Source organism: Gorilla gorilla, chromosome 1, assembly GCF_029281585.2.
Source record: "Gorilla gorilla gorilla isolate KB3781 chromosome 1, NHGRI_mGorGor1-v2.1_pri, whole genome shotgun sequence".
Lineage (NCBI taxonomy): Eukaryota > Metazoa > Chordata > Mammalia > Primates > Hominidae > Gorilla > Gorilla gorilla.
In genome coordinates, this window is record NC_073224.2 from 223,129,865 (window position 1) to 223,149,729 (window position 19,865).

General features: G+C 48.5%; 2 non-coding genes and 2 pseudogenes across 2 annotated transcripts; 2 read left to right on the forward strand and 2 right to left on the reverse strand.

Annotated features, from left to right (window-relative positions):
* On the reverse strand, positions 1 to 74 carry TRNAN-GUU (transfer RNA asparagine (anticodon GUU)). Its single transcript has one exon. It is a non-coding gene; the product is annotated as a tRNA-Lys (tRNA).
* A 2,603-nt stretch (positions 75 to 2,677) lies between these two features.
* On the reverse strand, positions 2,678 to 3,622 carry LOC115932723 (uncharacterized; annotated as a pseudogene).
* A 3,976-nt stretch (positions 3,623 to 7,598) lies between these two features.
* On the forward strand, positions 7,599 to 7,670 carry TRNAE-UUC (transfer RNA glutamic acid (anticodon UUC)). The gene has a single exon. It is a non-coding gene; the product is annotated as a tRNA-Glu (tRNA).
* A 1,053-nt stretch (positions 7,671 to 8,723) lies between these two features.
* On the forward strand, positions 8,724 to 8,867 carry LOC134758080 (uncharacterized; annotated as a pseudogene).
* The last annotated feature ends 10,998 nt before the right edge of the window (positions 8,868 to 19,865 follow it).

Sequence of the window (19,865 nt, forward strand, 5' to 3'; positions counted from 1 at the left end):
CGTCCCTGGGTGGTCTCGAACCACCAACCTTCCGGTTAAGAGCCGAACGCGCTAAGCGACTGCGCCACAGAGACAACCTCTATTACTTACTTTCATCTCTATATATATTAAGCAATCACTAAACCCTAGGGGTTGCCATTCGCTTTCTGCGGGACAACTGTGCAGACTACAAAGCTTCGGAAAACCGGAGAGGCGGAGTCGACTAATCGTCTTGCTGTACATTAGAAACGCGTGCATTGCGTGACTCTGAAGCCAGAAGGGCGGACGAATGGCCTTCACCCTGCGTTCACCCTCGCCTGCTTCAGAAGCCAGTGCCTCTGGAAATGCCTGGATCTGCGACCCCAGCCTGAGCCAAGTGGGGCCCAAGGGAAGCTGAACTCCCCGACGGCTCTCACGGTAGCTCTTTCTGTTCTTTTGCGCCGCCTTCAGGCAATCATCTGTTCCGCTTGCTCTCTCTTCACTCAACTCGGCTTCAGTAGATGGGGTCGGTGGGGCGGGAACGGGAAAGAGGCAGGGGAGTCAAAAGGGAAAACGTGAAAAGGAGGAGGGAGAAGCAGGGGAGACAAGGACTAGACAATGGGACAGCCCAGGATGCCCGTGCAGAGGGCACCGGCTGGATGCAGAGAAGATGGGACATGTATCAGAATGGAGAGAGGGAAATGGGGAGAAGATGTGAGAGAAAATCACAAGAACCTGTAGCTGCCCAAGAATCAAGAAGTAAAAATCGCATAACGTTTTTACATTAACAAAAAAAATCGGGGGGACCAGGGCCAGAGGCTCACGCCTGTAATCCCAGCACTTTGGGAGGCGGAGGTGGGTGGATCACTCACTTGAAGTCAGGAGTTCGAGACCAGCCAGGCCAACATGGTGAAAGACCGTCTTTACTACAAGTACAAAAATTAGCTGGGCGTGGTGGCGCACGTTTGTAGTCTCAGCTACTCAGGAGGCTGAGGCAGGAGAATCGCTTGAACCTAAGAGGCGGAGGTAGCAGTGAGCCGAGATCGTGCCACTGCCCTCCAGCCTGGGCGAGAAAGCGAAATTCTGTCTCTCAAAAAAATATATAAATAAATAATAGAGGGGTGGGGAAGCAAAACGATGGGCAGTAGGTGTGGGGCGCCTTGGGATTCTCTAGCGGTTAGTAGTCTGCGTTGTGCCTGTAGCAACCTCTGTTCTAATCCGAATCCTGGTACAGTCAGACTCTATCTTGGACCCACTGGGGCGAACCCACGTGTCTTTTGGTTTGCTTTGGATTCCTGCACCAGCTGCGGCCTTTATCTGCAGCCAGAAAGCCGGAAAGCAGGGTTTACCGCCGGCCCCACAGCGCCATACTGTCTGGGGAAAAGAAGGAAACCCAAGAGTACACAAACAGTGGCCCAAAGGGAAACCTTCCAAGTGCTCTATGCCTCACCTTTTAGCAGAAAATATCAAGCAACTCTCAACCTAGCTGGACTGTAGCTTTCACGAATGAAATAATGTATTTATTGCAGTCTTTCTGGTTGAGATATTTCAAATATTTGGTGGAGCTTTTAATGAGAGAGACACTCTCAAGTGTGGAAGAAAAAATGAGGGGATGTGAAGATGAGGCGACTTTAGGACAGAAAAAAAAAAGAGACAAGGAAGCCATGTAAACGTTTTCGGGTGGGGGTGAGGCGATGTCAGTCTTGAACCCCGTTGTGTCAGGTAAAGTGCGCAGCCTCTTCTAGCACAAACACCGTTTCCCACATGGAGGAAATCACAGGGATCAGCAACTCTAGAGTGCGATGAAGAAGCTTCACTCTGGGAGAACCGCCTTCGTGACCACGGTCTCTCCCTGCCAGGTAAGTGGAAATGAGCACATGGCCTGCAGGGACAGCACAGCCTCCTCGCCCTGGCCGGTCGCTCAGGGTCACCACCCTCCCCACTGCTGCCCCTGGCCATTCTTCCAAACCACTCTCCACCAAAGATTCCACCGACAGTCACCCCACAAGACAACCCAGGCCGCCTCTCAGCAGCGGCTCCCGCCCCGCAGCCACCGCGCCCTCTCACCCCCACCCCCGCGGTTCTGCACGACGCCTCTGCCAAGTCTACGCACTTCACCTCCCTGGCTCCCTCTCTCCCCTGAGCTTACAGTGGACTCGGGGTTCTTCCGAACCCCTCTTGGGAGTACTGAATGGAAAAAGGGGAGCGTGCGCAAGTGCTTGGTAGAGTGTAGACATCGTGGGATTGGACTGTGGTACCATCACTTCAACGTCCTAGTGCTGATTTTTCCACCTGCCTTCTGCTTAGGGCACCGGCAGCAGTTTTCCATCTGTGCCTACTCCACCTGCTGTCCTTGTTGGGTCAGCGAACATCGCCTCCCTCTACCGCTCAATCAGCAAACGGGACCGCCCTCGAGGACGTCACCCGCCGCTCACCCCCCTAACAAATTCGCGGGCATCGCCTCCGGTCGCCTCTTCCGAAGGCCTAACGAGCGCGTTCACTGGCAACGGAGGTGAGGAGGCTCCGCTGACTGGCTGGTGCCCGTGTCTGGGGCTGCCACAAACGCCACGACTTGGCTTGGCCTCTCTCTTAGTTATTCGCAGCTCAGCGCGATAGGCGCCTCCGGGGTGGCGACGGGAAAGAAGGTGGACTTATTGGGTGCAGCTCCATGGGGGCTGGCATCTCTGCCCGGCTGTGTACACCGGAGCGAGACGCTCAGTCACTCTCTAAAGCTGCTTCCGCGGATGACGGACACGGAGATAAATAGGAGCGGTGTGTCGTGAGAGGTGGTCCACCAGCACTTGCCCTCCTTCGCCCGGCTTTGCCCCTCGCTGCGGAGATTGTTCTGCTTCTGGCCCTTGGAGCAGGCCGGCTGACAGCGTAGTGAAGGAAGATTCCTGCGGGAGGGCGCCCAGTGTAAAACAATTCCCTGACCGGGAATCCAACCCGGGTTGTGGTGGTGAAAGCGCCGAATCCTAGCCACTAGACCACCAGAGACACACAGGAGGGAGTTTTCTCTCCCTTTTTCTGTCAGAAGCGACAGCTTCCCTGAGCTCTGGGAGGACTTGGGCCTTGTGAGGGTCGCTCTTTGCTCCTGGAGTCTCTCACAAGGCCATTCCCTCCCTGCTTTCTTCAAAAAAAAGAACCTGCAGGCGACACACCGAGGGCTCCGCGAGGGACACCAAGGCCACGAGTCCCGAGTCCTGGAGCGAGTTGCAGCGACCCGGCCGCAGCTCACCACTGGACTAGAGATGCGCCTTTGCGAGGTGGCAGCAAGTGACCAGCCGGTCGTGGGTCGCCAGGTCCGGAGCCGCGCTCCAGGTTGCCAGGAGGAGGCGGGAGCGCGGAGGCGCCCGGGGTGAGACGGGGGCACCCTCTATATCATAAAGGACCCAGACGCCAGCACCCTCAACATCATAAGGAATCCGACGGATGCGGAAACCGAGACGGGCTGGATGGGGAACTCTTTCCAGGAAGGCTCTGGGGCCCTCAACTGGTCTCCAACCTTCCCCTGCAACCTGTGACACCTGCCATTTTCCCATCTTAGGCGATGGCAACGCCACCCTTCCGTTTGCTCCGGGCAATTCTTCGAGAGTTCCCTCTGACGCTGGAGTTTTTTCCTCAGATCCAAGAGCCAACTGGTCATCAATTCGTCATTTCCCATCGGCTAAGTGCGTGGGCATTGAGCTACACGCGAGTCTCTCCACCTCTGCGGAATGGCTACCTTGGGGTAGGGGAGGGGCCCTCCAGTGGATAGTAAGGTGTTTAGCAGCAGCCGTCGCCTCCGCTGACTAGATAGATGTCAGGGGGTTAACATTCTCCCTCCCCGCTTCCCCCATTCGTGACCTAGTGTCCCAGCGGGGATGGGAGAGGCGTGTAAGGGCGAAGTTGCCCCCTCTTGAGAACCACTGATGCGCGTTGTCCTGCTCTGAGCTTGTGCGGAGGACTCTCCAGATGAAGGCTCAGGGGTCCATCCAACTTGAGACCCCCTCGCTCCCCCGCACAGTCGGACCTTAGGATTGGAGGTTTTTAACATCTCTACGTCATGAGATTCGAAACCTTTAGGTCTTTTCTTCCGTTCTGTCCTCCAAATCGGCCTCTTCCGAGCCTGTTGACCAGGGCCAGCCAGGCAGAGGGCTGGGTTCACTCAACGAGGCTCCTCTTGGCCCTCCTGGAGCTTCAGGCCTCTTTAACTGCAGGGTGTGGAGTTCAGATTATAACTAATATTATTATATATATTAATATATTATATTAATTATATATATAATTAATAATATATAATATATTATATATATTAATATATATAATATATATTAATTATATATATTATATATTATATATATAATATATTATATAATATATATAATTAATATATATTTATATATAATATATATTATATATATTAATATTAATATATTATATATATTAATATATATAATATATTATTATAACTAATATATAATAATAATATATTATTAATTATAACTGCAGGGTGTGGAGTTCAGATATGTTTTGTGGATATTTTCTCTCTGTCTGTGGCTTGCTTGCCTTTTCACTTTCTTAGTGGTATCTTTTGATGAGAAGGTGTGGCTAATGTTGATGAAGTCTCATTTATCATGTCTTTCTTATATATGTATTTTTTGTGTCCTGCTTATTGGTAGGCTAATCTTTGCCTTCCAACAAGTCACAAAGTATCCTTGAAATGCTTTATATCTTTAACTTTTAGGTTTTGGTGTGTAATGTACCTGTGTGTGTAGTGGGGGGGAAAATAACATTGTTAGTCTTCCCACATCCATATAAAAGTCCATTAATTGAAATGATTTATTTTCTTTTATTGAACTGCTTTTATTGAAAACCCATTTATTGACTGTATAGCTGTGGATCAGTTTCAAGTCTCTGAACTCAGTCTGTTTATCTACTTGTCACTCCTGATGCCTTGTCTGTAATAGCTTATAGTAAGCCTTAAAGTCAGATAGTACAAGTCCTTGTTCTTTTCTACACATTGCAATAATTTTTGAAATAGGTAATAACTCATAAAACCATCACACACATCAAGATATGCTGTCACTTCATCCCTTTCTGACATGGTTTGGCCGTGCCCTCACCCAAATCTCAACTTGAATTGTATCTCCCAGAATTCCCATGTGTTGTGGGAGGGACCTAGGAGGAGGTAATTGAATCATGGGGGCGGGTCTTTCCTGTGCTATTCTCCTGATAGCGAGTAAGTCTCACTATCTGATGGGTTTCTCAGGGGTTTCTGCTTTGGCTTCTTCCTCATTTTCTCTTGCTGCTGCCTTGTAAGAAGTGCCTTTTCCCTCCCGCCATGATTCTGAGGCCTCCCCAGTCATATGGAAATGTAAGTCCAATTAAACCTCTTTTTCATCCCGGACTATGTTATGTATTTGTCAGCAGCGTGAAAACGGACTAATACACTCTCATTTCTGAGTGGGACACATGCTGTCACTCACATATGCTGGTTGCTGACTTGTGACGGAAGATTCTCTATTGTACCCTCTGGGGACAATACATCTCCAGTTGTCTGCTGGGAGGATGGACATGCAAAAAATCCACAACACTCAGCACAGAGTCTGGATTTAGTCCCATTAGTCTGAATGGGACTAATGCCCTTATAAAAGGGACCCCGGGGAGCTGTCTCGCCCTCTTTCTGCCCCCTGAGGATACAATGAGGACGTGGCAGTCTACAACCAGAACAAAGGCCCTCACCATAACCCTACCATGTCGGCACCTTGATCTCGGACTTCCAACCTCCAGAACTGTGAGAAATCAATTTCTGTTGTGAATCAGCCACCCAGTTTATGGTACAGTTTTAGAGAAGCCCGAACTAAGACACAGATGGAATCCCATGGAGAGTCTCTAATTTGCTAAGCTGGTTATCAGGCGGGATGTTGCCAGTTAGAAACAGGAAAAGCTGACATTTTGTGTATATGAAAGAAGATAGTGGACAGGCCCATTGTGTCGGCTTTGTCCGCCTTGACAAACTGGAGACGGAAACTCGATTCACCATCGCCAGCCACGGGAGGACTGGGAGAACCTCCAGAGAAGGTTAGGTCGACTTCATGGTAACTTTAGATCCGGAAACCTCCCAGGATTTTTCTTGTCTTCTCTTTGATCTCTCTTCCGCCTACCCAACAGGACAGGACTCGCCGCCTTTCTTTCCTGGCAGAAAGAGGTCCGTTGCGGACAAGACCAAAGTGAGCAGCTGGTTTCCCCTACGTGTTCTTCCGGGCCTGGGCATCTCTGGAGCTCAGGCTGACCCGAGACCTAACTCCCGGCGAGTGGGACAAGCAGGAGCCTGGAAGAGCGCGCCCACCGGGGTGGAGGTTGGTCGCCGGGGGTCGAGAACCGCAGTCAAACCCTCTTCTTCCCCGGGCACCGCAAACCTGCCCCCGGGGATGCCGAAGGAAGTGACCCATAAAGCTTCTCTGCAACCGAAAGAGGCCTGAAGCTCCAGGAGGGCCAAGAGGAGCCTCGTTGAGCGAACCCAGCCCTCTGCCTGGCTGGCCCTGCTCAATAGGCTCGGAAGAGGCTGATTTGGAGGACAGAACGGAAGAAAAGACCTAAAGGTTTCGAATCTCATGTAGAGATGTTAAAAGCCTCCAATCCTAAGGTCCGACTGTGCGGGGGAGCGAGGGGGTCTCAAGCTGGATGGACCCCTGAGCCTTCATCTGGAGAGTCCTCTGCACAAGCTCAGACAGCAGGACAACGCGCATCAGTGGTTCTCAAGAGGGGGCAACTTCGCCCTTACACGCCTCTCACCTCCACGCTGGGACACTAGGTCACGACTAGGGTAAGCGGGGAGGGAGAATGCTCACCCCCTGGCATCTATCTCGTCAGCGGAGGCGACGGCTGCTGCTAAACACCTTACAATCCACTGGAGGGCCCCTCCCCTACCCCGAAGTAGCCATTCCGCAGAAGTGGAGAGACTCGCGTGTAGCTCAATGCCCACGCACTTAGCCGATGGGAAATGACGAATTGATGACCAGTTGGCTCTTGGATCTGAGGAAAAAACTCCAGCGTCAGAGGGAAGTCTCGAAGTTTTGCCCGGAGCAAACGGAAGGGTGGCGTTGCCATCGCCTAAGATGGGAAAATGGCAGGTGTCACAGGTTGCAGGGGAAGGTCGGAGACCAGTTGAGGGCCCCGGAGCCTTCCTGGAGTTTCCCATCCAGCCGGTCTCGGTTTCTGCATCCGTCGGATTCCTTATGATGTTGAGGGTGCTGGCGTCTGGGTCCTTTATGATACAGAGGGTGCCGCCGTCTCACCCCGGGCGCTTCCGGGCTCCCCTCTCCTCCTGGCAACCTGGTGCGCGGCTCCGGACCTGGCGACCCACGACCGGCTGGTCACTTGCTGCCACCTCGCAAAGGCGCATCTCTAGTTCAGTGGTGAGCTGCGGCCGGGTCGCTGCAACTCGCTCCAGGACTCGGGACTCGTGGCCTCGGTGTCCCTCTCGGAGCCCTCGGTGTGTCGCTTGCAGGCTCTTTTTTTGAAGAAAGCAGGGAGGGAATGGCCTTGTGAGAGACTCCAGGAGCAAAGAAAGACCCTCACAAGGCCCAAGTCCTCCCAGGGCTCAGGGAAGCTGTCGCTTCTGACGGAAGAAGGGAGAGAAAGCTCCCTTTTGTGTGTCCCTGGTGGTCTAGTGGCTAGGATTCGGCGCTTTCACCGCCGCGGCCCGGGTTCGATTCCCGGTCAGGGAATCCTTTTACACTGGGCGCCCTCCCGCAGGAATCTTCCTTCACTACGCTGTCAGCCGGCCTGCTCCAAGGGCCAGAGGCAGAAGAGTCTACGCAGCGGGGATAAAGCCGGGCGAAGGAGGGCAAGTGCTGGTGGACCACCTCTCATGACCCACCGCTCCTATTTATCTCCGTGTCCGTCATCCGCGGAAGCAGCTTTAGAGAGCGACTGAGCGTCTCGCTCCGGTGTACACAGCCGGGCAGAGATGCCAGCCCCTGTGGAGCTGCACCCACTAAGCCCACCTTCTTTCCCGTTGCCACCCCGGAGACGCCCATCGGGCTGAGCTGCGAATAATTAAGAGAGAGGCCAAGCCAAGTCATGGCGTTTGTGGCAGCCCCGGACACGGGCACCAGCCAGTCAGCGGAGCCTCCTCACCTCCGTTGCCAGCGAAGTCGCTCGTTAGGCCTTGGGAAGAGGCGACGGGAGGCGATGCCCGTGAATTTGTTAGGGGGGTGAGCGGCGGGTGACGTCCTCGAGGGCGGTCCCGTTTGCTGATTGAGCGGTAGAGGGAGGCGATGTTCGCTGACCCAACAAGGACAGCAGGTGGAGTAGGCACAGATGGAAAACTGCTGCCGGTGCCCTAAACAGAAGGCAGGTGGAAAAATCAGCACTAGGACGTCGAAGCGATGGCACCACAGTCAAATCCCACGATGTCTACACTCTACCAACCACTTGCGCACGCTCCCCCTTTTCCATTCAGTACTCCCAAGAGGGGTTCGGAAGAACCCCGCGTGCACTGTAAGCTCAGGGGAGAGCGGAAGCCAGGGAGGTGAAGTGCGCAGACTCGGCAGAGGCGGCGTGAACAACCGCAGGGGGGTGAGAGGGCGCGGTGGCTGCGGGGCGGGAGCCGCTGCTGAGAGGCGGCCTGGGTTGTCTTGTGGGGTGACTGTCGGTGGAATCTTTGGTGGAGAGTGGTTTGGAAGACTGGCGAGGGGCCGCAGTGGGGAGGGTGGTGACCCTGAGCGACCGGCCAGGGCGAGGAGGCTGTGCTGTCCCTGCAGGCCATGTGCTCATTTCCACTTACCTGGCAGGGGAGACACCGTGGTCACGAAGGCGGTTCTCCCAGAGTGAAGCTTCTTCATCGCACTCTAGAGTTGCTGATCCCTGTGATTTCCTCCATGTGGGAAACGGTGTTTGTGCTAGAAGAGGCTGAGCTCTTTACCTGACACAAAGGGGTTCAAGACTGACAACGCCTCACGCCCACCCGAAAACGTTTACATGGCTTCCTTGTCTCTTTTTTTTTTTCTGTCCTAAAGTCGCCTCGTCTTCACATCCCCTCTTTTATTTCTTCCACACTGGAGAGTGTCTCTCTCATTAAAAGCTCCACCAAATATTTGAAATATCTCAACCAGAAAGACTGCAATAAATACATTATTTCATTCGTGGAAGGTACAGACCAGCTAGATTGAGAGTTGCTTGATATTTTCTGCTAAAAGGTGAGGCATAGAGCACTTGGAAGGTTTCTCTTTGGGCCACTGTTTGTGTACTCTTGGGTTTCCTTCTTTTCCCCAGACAGTATGGCGCTGTGGGGCCGGCGGTAAACCCTGCTTTCCGGCTTTCTGGCTGCAGATAAAGGCCGCAGCTGGTGCAGGAATCCAAAGCAAACCAAAAGACACGTGGGTTCGCCCCAGTGGGTCCAAGATAGAGTCTGACTGTACCAGGATTCGGATTAGAACAGAGGTTGCTGCAGGCACAACGCAGACTACTAACCACTAGAGAATCCCAAGGCGCCCCACACCTACTGCCCGTCGTTTTGCTTCCCCACCCCTCTATCATTTATTTATATATTTTTTTGAGAGACAGAATTTCGCTTTGTCGCCCAGGCTGGAGGGCAGCGGCACGATCTCGGCTCACTGCTACCTCCGCCTCTTAGGTTCAAGCGATTCTCCTGCCTCAGCCTCCTCAGTAGCTGAGACTACAAACGTGCACCACCACGCCCAGCTAATTTTTGTATTTGTGTTAGAGACGGGCTTTCACCATGTTGGCCCGGCTGGTCTCGAACTCCTGACTTCAAGTGAGTGATCCACCCACCTCCGCCTCCCAAAGTGCTGGGATTACAGGCGTGAGCCACCGCCCCTTGTCCCCCCGATTTTTTTTATTAACGTAAAAACATTATGCGATTTTTACTTCTTGATTCTTGGGCAGCTACAGGTTCTTGTGATTTTCTCTCACATCTTCTCCCCATTTCCCCCTCTCCATTCTGATACATGTCCCATCTTCTCTGCATCCAGCCGGTGCCCTCTGCACGGGCATCCTGGGCTGTCCCATTGTCTAGTCCTGGTCTCCCCTGCTTCTCCCTCCTCCTTTTCACGTTTTCCCTTTTGACTCCCCTGCCTCTTTCCCGCTCCCGCCCCACCGACCCCATCTACTGAAGCCGAGTTGAGTAAAGGGAGAGCAAGCGGAACAGATGATTGCCTGAAGGCGGCGCAAAAGAACAGAAAGAGCTACCGTGAGAGCCGTCGGGGAGTTCAGCTTCCCTTGGGCCCTACTTGGCTCAGGCTGGGGTCGCAGATCCAGGCATTTCCAGAGGCACTGGCTTCTGAAGCAGGCGAGGGTGAACGCAGGGTGAAGGCCATTCGTCCGCCCTTCTGGCTTCAGAGTCACGCAATGCACACGTTTCTATCGTGCAACAACACGATCAGTCGACTCAGCCTCTCCGGTTTTGTGAAGCTTTGTAGTCTCCACAGTTGTCCCGCAGAAGGCGAATGGCAACTCCTAGGGTTCAGTGATTGCTTAATCTATATACAGATGAAAGCAAGCAATTGAGGTTGTCTCTGTGGCGCAATCGGTTAGCGTGTTCGGCTGTTAACCGGAAGCGTTGGTGGTTCGAGACCACCCAGGACGTGATTTTAAATGTTGGTGGTTGTGACCAGGCGCAGTGCCTCACGCCTATTAATCCCAGCGCTTTGATAGGCTGACATAGGGGAAGCCTCCACTGAGCTCAGAGGTTCAAGACCAGTGAGAATCCCATCTCATTAAAAAAAAATAATTGCAATTTTATCTATCTCCTCAGACCTATCACTGTATTTAAAAGTGAAAGACTGTTTCCTTGTGTCTTGTGCATCCCATGAGGACAGACAGCAGAAGGACCCCCTCCGAGTCTCCTAGAAAATAAGATCTCTGCAGAACAAACTAGCTTGTATGTACGGGAATCGGAAAGTATTTGAAGAAACAAACTTCAAAAATTCTGCCTTGCTTTCCACAAAAATTAACCCATCACAGTCTGCCTTCAAGTGGCATCATACCTCTTCACATGACTCCTCCCCCTGCCTTTATGCTATTGTCATGCATTTTACTTTACACCTGTTATAAACCTTACAATCCATCTCTATTACTTTTGTTTCAAGAGACAGATGTGTTTTTGTTTGTTTGTTTTTGTTTTTTTGTTGTTGTTGGTGGTGTTTTTAAGACAAGTCTCACTCTGTTGGACAGGCTGGAGTGCAGTGGCTCAGTTTTGGCTCACTGCAACCTCTGCTTTCCGGGTTCGAGCGATTCTCCTGACTCAGACTCCTGAGTAGCAGAGATTACAGGCTTGGGCCACCATATCTGACTAATTTTTGAATTTTTAGTAGAGAGGAAGGTTCACCATATTGGCCAGGCTGGTCTCGAACTCCTGGCCTCAAGTTATCCGCCTTCCTTGGCCGCCCAAAGTGCCGGGATTCCAGGCGAGAGCCATCGTGCCTGGCTAAACAGTCAGATGTTAAAATTATATATTTGCCTTTGTAGATGTCATTTCTAGTGTCTTTTTTTTTTCATCCAGATTTTCATCCCGTGTCAGTTTCCTTCTGCCTGGAGGACTCCTTTAACTTGTCTATTAGGTGTCTTAAACTTGCACTATCATTCACTGATGCTCTGTTCATTTAAAAAAAAAACTTGTTGGCCGGGTGTGGTGGCTCACGTCTGTAATCCCAGCACTTTGGGAGGCCGAGGTGGGTAGATCAGGAGGTCAGGAGATCGAGACCATCCTGGCTAACACGGTGAAACCCTGTCTCTACTAAAAATACAAAAAAACTAGCTGGATGTGGTGGCAGGCGCCTGTAGTCCCAGCTACTCAGGAGGCTGAGGCGGGAGAATGGTGTGAACCCAGGAGGCAGAGCTTAGAACCTGTCAAAAGGCATTCTTAGCCTTAAAAGAAAAGCCAGGGACATCCCTTGCCTCAGGACTCTCGAACTTAGAAAAACCTTTCACCCTCTATGTGGATGAATAACAAGGGACAGCTTCGAATGTTCTAACTCAAAGGCTGAGGAATTGCTTTGGACCAGTGGCTTATTTCTCTAAACAGCTAGACCAGGTGGCAGCTAGGTGACTAAGAAGCTTGAGATCTGTGGCTACCATCACTCTATGGTTAGAAGAAACCGCTAAGTTTACCTTGGGACCACAATTAGATGCCATACCACCCCACCCCCACCCTCTGCCACCCCATGAAGTACAGTACAGAGGGTCCTAGAGGCAAAAGTACACCAATGGCTAACAGGGGGCCAGTTACTTAAATATCAGACCCTTCTGCTTGACACCCCAGATGTTACCCTGAAAGTATGCTGATTTTTAAACCCTGCTACTCTGTTGCTGCACCTCACGTCTCAAGAAGCAGATCCCCAACTCATTGACTCCTGTGTGGAAACCACGGAAGAGCTCTACTCTAGAAGGCCCAACCTTGAAGACAAGCTCTTGTCTAACCCAAATGTTGAGTGGTTTAGAGATGGAAATAGCTATATTCATGAGGGAGTAAGAAAGGAAAATTAGCCAACAAGAAGTCATTGAGGCCAAGGGTTTACCTTCTCAGACTTCTGTTCCAAAAGCAGAATTAGCTGCTCTAATTAGGGCCTTCCAACCATGAAAAGACTTAAGCTGGACACGGTGGCTCACCCCTGTAATCCCAGCACTTTGGGAGGCCAAGGCGGTTGGGTCACCTGAGGTTGGGAGTTCGAGACCGGCCTAGCCAACATGGCGAAACCCCGTCTCTACTAAAAATACAAAAATGAGCCGGGTGTGGTGGGGGGCGCCTGTAATCCCAGCTACTTGGGAGGCTGGGGCATGAGAATCCCTGAGTTTGCAGTGAGCTGAGATTGCAGTGAGCTGAGATCATGCCATTACACTCCAGCCTGGGTGACACAGCAAGACTCCGTTTCAAAAAAAGAAGAGAAAAACCAAAACCTCAAGAGTCAATGTGTTGACTGACTCTAAATGTGGGTTCCTGGTGCTCCATGCTCATGCAGCCATAGGGAAGGAAAGGGGACTATCAAGAACCAAGGGATCCCCCATACAACTTTACTCAGATCTTGGAACTTTTAGATGCTGTCCAACTCCCAAAGAAATAACAATTACTCACTGCAGGGGACACCAGAAGGGAGACACTTTTATTTTTAGAGGAAATTCCCTGGTGGAAAGAGCAGCTGAGGCCACAGCTAAGGAAACCCTGGTATTTCAAGCTGCTGCACTACTACCAGGTACTGCATCCGTGTCAGTGACACCATACTATACCCCTAAGGAAATTAAAGGGACTGAGTAAAAGGCTTCCAGGGAGACCCCTCTGGATGGTTGCTAGAAAAGAACAAACTCTATTCCTGAGGCTGACAGATGGGAAATAATTAAACATTTTCATGATTCCTCACATTTGGGACAGGATTTTCCATTTAAATTAGTTTCCTAAATATTCTTGCAGAAGGGACTGTTCCAAACTATAAAAAGTGTTACCACTCAGGAAGCCACCCCATACCCTGATCCCTGCTTAAACCTATAGAACACCAAGGAACATACCATGGTGAAGACTGGCAGACAGACTTAACCCAGATGCCACCTTACAGGGGACTACAAGATTTGCTAGTGTTTATAGACACTTTCACCAGGTGGATAGATGCTTTCCCCACAAGGACAGGAAAAGTACTGGAAGTGTCTAAATTCTTTAAGAAATCATTCCAAGATTTGGATTACCAAAAGGTTTGCAAGGTGACAACTGACCTCACTTCACAGCTAAGGTGACCCAGTGAGGTCATGCCTCAGCCTTAGGCATTACCTATCTTCACTCCTCATGGAGATCTCAGTCTTCAAATAACATAGAAAGCCAATCGTGACATTAGCAAAACTCTTTCAGTTTCGGGGCTTGCCTGCCCTGCGTCACTATCATTGTTTCCTTGGGTTTCCCAGGAATGTACATGTGTGAGACTGCCGCCCTGCTTATAGATCTGTTTCCCTGCATAGAAACAGGAATATGTTGCCTGTGGCTTCCAGAGTTGGAGATCCATGTAGTTGCACCCCTGAGCGCTAACATTTAATTTTGGAATCAAGTGATGCATTCAGACTGGTTGTTATCATTCTGTGGTATATATTTAGTGAACATATTCATGATTGAGTTTCCTGCTTTTAGCTGGAGCAAGAAAGTTTTATAATTGTGATTTGTATGAAAAAATCATAGGCAAGGGAATGGGTGTAAAATAAACTTTATTGTCAGAGGTTTCTAAAGGCTCATCCTTCAAGGAAAACAGACGTATGCTGAAGAGCTGATAAACTGTCTACAGCAGTGTTATTCTAACCTAATCTTGATTCCAAGTTCTTGCCATTTTCCTCCAGCTGCTGTTGACTCCAGTTACATATAGGATGGGGGAGAGGGGATTATCTATGAATCTAGGCCTCACTGTCTCTTGGGCCGTTATCACATTTGCAGGCTGAAGGGATGTGATTTCTACAATCAAACTATCCATTTGGAGTACAAATCTGGAGTGGCTGTAGAATTCGTTTCTCAGAGATGAGCTTGCAGATTTGGACTTTCAATTGTTCTGTTGTTTTAGTTTTTCTCAACAACTGGGGAACTGTTTGTGACTAAGCTTTGTTAAAAGGAGAGAAGAGCTTTTCATAGTTCCAACATTAGTTGTTACCCGAAACAAACAAAAACACACACACATACAATTAAACAGTAATCTTTGGTGAGGTCTTCCTGGTACCTGTGGCTGGAGTGAGAGCTGAGTGGTGATACAGGCCAGGTGCAAACTGAGTGTAACTAAGTGGATAATCTCCAGTAGTGAACTACAGTCTAGAAGAAGATAGTAATAATAGATTGAAAAAAAAGTCTCCTGAAATGAACTAGCTGGCCTGTGGTATAGGACACAGGACCCCACCCAGCTTATGATTCTAAGAGCCTTGCTCAAAGCCACTGCAGATGAGTTTGCTAGGTCTCTACCACCTCGTCAGCATCAATTGACTCTCCATAATACTCCTCTGGAGAGATATAAGGGTCTTTCAACCTCCCAGGAAGGGATTTGCTTAGCCTCAAATATGCACATTCAGAAATAGCTTGTCATAAGAAAGAGAGGATAGTTTGCAGAGAAATAACCCTCCTAAGTCCACATCCTATTCCTTTTAAATAAGAGAGTGGTGCCAAGGGAAGAGCCCTAGAATGCCAAAGCCAACAGGGTGCTCAGATACAACCCAAGTACAGTTCCATCTTTGGCCGTTAGGAAACAATGGTTTCAAGAGGCTAAGGCCGTATGATCTGTAGGTGAAAAACCTGGGATGAGAATCGAGGCCTCAAACCTTTTCCCCTACATCAGAGAGTTTAGGAGCAGTTAGAGGGAAGGCTTCAATCTGGAGAACACTAACAGGCTCTAGAGATTATTGGGTCATGGCGGCTGGGACAGAAATAAGGATTCACAGAAAGATGTTTATAGTAAATGTTCTTTTGGGATTTTGCTTGATTAAAAGGCTGAGCAAAAGTAAACATTTATTTCTTTTCTTTTTTTTTTTTTTTTTTTTTTTAGACAGTTTCACTCTTGTTTCCGAGGCTGGAGTGCAATGGTGCAACCTCAGCTCACCACAACCTCCACCCCCTGGGGTTCAAGCAATTCTCCTGCCTCAGCCTCCCAAGTAGGTGTGATTACAGACATGCACCACCGCGCCCAGCTAATTTTTTTTTTTTTTTTAGTAGAGACAGGGTTCCTCCATGTTGGTCAGGCTGGTCTCAAACTCCCAACTTCAAGTGATCCTCCCAAAGTGCTGGGATTACAGGCACCAGCCACCACACCCGGCCAAAAGTAAAAATTTTCTAATTGCAATTCTGAACCACTTAGGGGTTGTGAAATCAATACAGTGGACTGCTTATTACTACAGGCTTCATTTAAATTCTAGGTAGGGTGGATTACACATAGTAAAAGATTTTTTAAAAACTGATCACAGGACAGGCGCAGTGGCTCATGCCTGTAATCCCAGCACTTTGGGAGGCCGAGGCAGGCGGATCATGCGGTCAGGAGATTGAGACCATCCTGGCTAACACGGTGAAACCCCGTCTCTACTAAAAATACAAAAAAAACAAAAATTAGCTGGGCATGGTGGTGGGTGCCTGTAGTCCCAGCAACTCAGGGCACTAAGGCAGGAGAATGGTGTGAACCCAGGAGGGAGGAGCTTGCAGTGAGCCAAGATCACGCCAATGCACTCCAACCTGGGCAACAGGGCAAGACTCCGTCTCAAAAAAAGAAATAAAAAACTGATCACAAAGAATTGTATATTTCTCACTGCATCTTGTGGTCAGAAAAGTTTGAGAAACTGCTCTACATAGGCAAATTACAGGTCCAATCTCTCCATCTACCTCTTTAACTCTTCTCTATTTCCACGCTATGCAGACAAGACCATGGAGAGAGGAAGGCAAATTCCATCAATGGCTGGTGTTAAGTCTTTTCTATGAGGTAGCTGCACATTTGGGGCACTTCAATACTGGTTACTTGAGATTCTAGTAGATAGATCGTCCTTTTCATCTCTAGCCACATGGTAAAATTACTTGGGAGCTTTTTAAGACTACTAGTGGCTTCCACCCACCTGGAAGCATTTAAATCAGAATCTCTATGTGTAGAGTCCAGGCACTTGTGTTAGTTAAAACCTCACCAGGCTTTATAATATGACAGAGTGGTTTAAAGCTACTGAGTAGACCCACCCTATTTCCTACCTTTCTCTTTGTTCCTCTTTCACCATAGGCTTCTTTCCCATCAGAAAGTAAAGATTTTAGTCTCTGTTTTCAGAGTCTCAAGTAAATCACTCTCTTTCTCAACTGGACTTCCAAGGCAAAGATTTCTTTCTATTTATCTATCTGCATTTTTACAAAGTTGGCTTCTGGATTCCCTTTTCCCGAACTTAATTCACCACAAAGGCGCCCCTCAAGTCAAGGAGCTGGGCTTTCATACACCTGCACCTGTCAATCGTGGGTCAATATTTTGCAGGCAGGGTTGCTGGGTGCTGTGGGATTGACATAAACTCCCAGGAATTGCCAGCTCTGAGCCTCAGGCAAGCTTGTGACTAAATGACTCCAGTAGTCTGAGGATAGTCCTTACTCAGAAGGGTCTTTGGAAGGAAAAGCAAACATAGGCATGAGAGTTTAAAAAAAAAAAATCTCATGTCATCTTGGCTTATACCTAACAGAACTTGTGCAAGAATGAATATTAAGGTGGGTATTGTACACAGCAGAACTTAATAAATACCAAGTCTGGAGTTTAAGGGATAGGCTGAAGAGATTTTGCAGGTTTGTAAACATTTTTGCCAACTTGAACACACTTTTCTTCGGGTTTGGTTTTTCTCCTCAGTGGTAAGACCTACGCACAATAGGGTAGCTAAGATATTATAATTTGAATCGATACATTTGTATTTTGCCAAGGACCGAGATGAACTATGATGATTTCCATTTTTTGGTACTTTATTTTCATCAGTTTGAAAATTAGGACTTTTGCTCCTTTTTTGGCTTGTGGCACCTTTCCGGTTTTCACACTTTCTCAAAGACCGGTAACTTAGAATCTAAATTATGATTGCTTATTCTTTCAGTACTCTAGGGGAAAGATGATTTAATCTTGACAAAATGTATTCAATTAAAATAATTGTTCTCCTAAATCTTTCTTTCTTTCCTTCTTTCTTTTTTCTTTTTTTGGAGATGGAGTCTTGCTCTGTCACCCAGGCTAGTGTGCAGTGGCACAATCTTGGCTCACTGCAACCTCCGCCTCCCGGGTTCAAATGACTCTCCTGCCTCAGCCTCCTGAGTAGCTGGGCCTATAGGTGCATGCCATCACACCCGGCTAATTTTTGTATTTTTAGTGGAGATGGGGTTTCACCATGTTGTTCTCTTAAATCTTTTCACCTTTTAAGTTTGTCCTTCTTTTCTCCAATTTGCAATAGTGGAGAGTGGCTTGCAGCTAAATAGTATACTTCTCAGAGCTACTTATTCCTGGAGCCTGGCAGTCTGCAGGCCTGGAGGGGGAGCATCTAGAAAGCAGCCCTCTCTAAGTTGGGAATAACTATGAGAATTGTGGGTTATAAGGCTTTGAGCAGCTATGGTCTCCCTGTCCTCTTTTGTTTCCACTGTGGGGTGTGACAAGAGAAGGGACTCATCTGAGAGTGACTTCATATTGTGGCCTTTCACCATTTACCTCTATAAATTTGATTCAGGCAAGCCAGGGAGTCTCTGGTATTCTTCTCTGAGAAGAAGAATTCATTATACAGCTGGACAATGGAATCTATGATCTGCCTGTAGAGGTTAGAGGTGCATCCTGTTCCAGGAAATAATTACAATTTAGGCAAGTTATACATGTTTGCTTAAGAGAATGTTTTCTGCACATTTCATGTTCTTCCTTTCTATCTTAGCCTAGGGAGAAAACCGTGGGGACTCAGGGCTGGAACTTTAGTGTGATGGGGCAGAAGCTTAATTTTCACATGATTCTCAACAAATGGCAGCACATCCCATATATTATCATGTCCAATGGCTGCAATATGAAGGAGACTTCTCTGAAATAGTTGCTGCTTTGGTAAAAAATTAACTAGATGGATTCAAAATCAAATTTGAAGAAAGCTGAGCAGGCAGAAGAAACAATCAGTGAACCTGAAGATAAGGCAATGGAAATCATCCAGTTTGAGGAACAGAAATAAAAAAAGATTGAAGAAAAGTGAACAGAGCCTAACTGACCATCAAGTGGACCAACATATGCATTGTGGAATTTCTTTTTTGTTGTTGTTGTTTTGGGGGGGTGGGAGGGGGGATGGAGTTTCATTTTTGCTTCCCAGACTGGAATGCAATGGCACTGTCTCAGCTCACCACAACCTCTGCCTCCTGGTTTCAAGCAATTCTCCCACCTCAGCCTCCCGAGTAGCTGGGTTTTCAGGCATGCACCACCATGCCTGGCTAATTTTGTATTTTTAGTAGAGATGGCATTTCTCCATGTTGGTCAGGCTGGTCTCAAACTCCTGACCTAAGGTGATCCTCCCGCCTCGGCCTCCCAAAATGCTGGGATTACAGGCATGAGCTACGGCTCCCAGCCTTGCATTGTGGAATTTCTAAACAAGAGGGAGAGAAGGGCAAGAGAGAATATTTGAAGAAATCATGGCTGAAAGCTTCCCAAATTTGATGAAAGGCATGAATACAAACACAGTAGCATAACAAACTCCAAGTAAGATAAACTTAAAGAGACCTACACCAAAACACATTATAATCAAACTTTCAAAAGTCAAAGACAGACAATCTTTAAATTGGTAAGAGAAAAGCAACTGGTCACATGCAAGAAATCTTTAATAAGATTATCAACAGATTTCTCATCAGAAACTTTGGAAACAGGAAGGACAGGAAATCAAAAGCTGCCAACAACCAGGATGGGTGGCTCATATCTATAATCGCAACACTTTGGGTGGCTGAGACAGGCAGAGCAGATCACTTGAGTTCAGGAGCGCAAGACCAGCCTCGCCAACATGGCAAAACCCTGTCTCTATTAAAAATACAAAAATTAGCCAGGCGTGGTGGTGGGTGGCTGTAATCCCAGCTACTTGAGAGACCAAGGTGGGAGAATCACTTGAACATGGGAGGCGGAGGTTGCAGTAAGCCAAGATCTGGCCACTGCACTCCAGCCTGGGTGATAGAGTGAGACTCTGTATTAATAAACAAACAAACAAAAGCTGCCCATGAAGGGGAAAAGGATCAATAAATGAGCATTCCAAAAAGTCAAAAGTCACACAAATATCAAGCCAAAATAAATTGGTTTCCTGACTGGAAATTGAACCCGAGCTATGGCATCAAAACACAGAACTTTAAGCACTGAACTGCAAGGTAGAGCAGACTTTATTGTGCATCCTGGAAGGGATCCAGAGCAGGCAGTTTCAGCTTATGAAGAATTTTAACTTTGTTTTGTGTCAAATTTTGCTCTTTA